A 1,999-nucleotide genomic window follows, 5' to 3' on the forward strand; every position below is an offset into this window, starting at 1 on the left:
AAAAATGCACACAAATAGTATCTCCAAGGATATCCACAATGCATCCCCAAACTATCAGACCCTGATTCCCCAATCCACTGGCTGTCCTCCTAGCAGCAACAAACTGGGTTTGAAAACACACCCCTGCCATATAGAAGCATATCCCACTTGAATAAAATACAGCCCAGATGAGATCATGGCAGGCTGTACTTGTGGGAAGTATAGCTATTGTCAAACAAGGCCTCCCTTATGAGTTGGTTTGTTAGTGAGCCTGTGCTTTGTTATTCATTGTGGAGAAAAAGGCCCCAAGTTAATATGCTGTCAAATTATTTATTACTCCTTCCTCAGATGGAAGTCACATGGATGTATCAAGGTGATATTGTGATTATGGCTGAATAACAGCTGAGGCATATCTCTTAGTATCTTTTTGCTTTTCCCTCTATGGCAGCATCTTCTTTATTCAAGGCAATTTTATTTTACCAGCAGATGGAGAATTTCTTTATCCTCCTTTGTGTGATGAAATGCTTAAGTATGTACAGTATTTCATTACTATGGTTCCTTCTAAATTAACAGCACAAGAGTAACTGGCCTGGGACCTGTTTTTTTACAATCTTCTTTGTTATTCTATTTGCTTTACATGAAAAAGAAAAACTAGGTGAAGATGTTATGTTGGAATTTGCTAACCCCATGGAAGGTTTACCACAATAACACATTGATAAAAGAATAACCTCAATACGGGCTGACATCAACCATTTTGGGCCTGGCAGCCAATCTTTAGAATATCAGCAGTGCTTATGTTATGCATATCTACAAGGGCATAATTAAATTATCGTATAAAAACTCAATCCACAATTTAAAGCCAACCCCTTTTTTGGATAAGTATAATTTGGGCAAATGGTCCAGAAACCACAATGGCGTTGTAGAGTCTGGACAATGTAACAGTATGATTCTCCTGGGTTCACAATGGGAGAAAATCCATTTATCTAATACATACACAGAACCCAAAGCCTCCGTTGGCCTTAAGTGGCCTTGTGGCAGAATACACTCCAAAGAAGTGGGAGGGACTAGGACAAAAATGGAATGCAGCTTCATTTAGGTTATCTTTAAGGGTAATTAATACTGAAATTTGACTACATATAGTTCAAATGACTGTATTTACTTATTTCCCAATTGAGAACAATGTTTAGATGGGGATTGAGGCATTTAGGAAACCTAGCAGAAGAGCAATTTAGAGACAAATGATAGATATGAAAATGATTGTCACCGGCTGGAATCAAAGTCTGGTCATATTTGTTTCATGCTGCTTCAAATAGTCCTAATGGATGTTGTCCCCCTTTCATTGGAGACATTCATCATTCCCATCTTCATTCCATTCTTCACTGGCCATGCCTGTCCAGTTCAGCAGAATCATGGTATGGATGAATTTGTCTCTTTCACTTTGTATAATATTCATACCTTTTCAAGGGCAGCTTCACCAGAAAAGAGTTGAACAATTATGTCTAGAAAACAGCATGGTAGCTGCAGCCTATAATTTTTGGCTCATTGTTAAGGATACGTTGAGCCAGAGATCGTAGAAGGCAGAGTTAAGTTATCCTGATATTCAACATTTCTGGATTGTTTTCTTGCTAAATATCTTTTTGTAATACCCATCTATAGCTTTCATTATTTTTATTCATCCTTATTCTGTGTCTCTTCACCTCCTCCACTCTCAATCACATTTTATTTTCTTCTTTCTCTTTCTTTCCCAGGTAGGGAGCCTTCTTCTTTTCATGTTAATATATAAGTTAAGGGTGAAGTTAAATGGTTCAGAGAGATTAGGCCTTCAAATTCAAATTCAAATTTATTTGATTTATATACCGCCCTTCTCCCTTGCGGGACTCAGGGCGGTGAACAGGCACATTAATAAAACAGCAATACCATAATATTTAAAAATATTCAAAACTAATTAAATTATTTGTCCTGTCCTAAAACCCACTATAATAATATAAAATTATACCCAATTTAAAATTTTAGAATTTCA

Source organism: Protobothrops mucrosquamatus, unplaced genomic scaffold (assembly GCF_001527695.2).
Source record: "Protobothrops mucrosquamatus isolate PMUCROS unplaced genomic scaffold, P.Mucros_1.0 scaffold2355, whole genome shotgun sequence".
In the NCBI taxonomy this organism is placed as follows: domain Eukaryota; kingdom Metazoa; phylum Chordata; class Lepidosauria; order Squamata; family Viperidae; genus Protobothrops; species Protobothrops mucrosquamatus.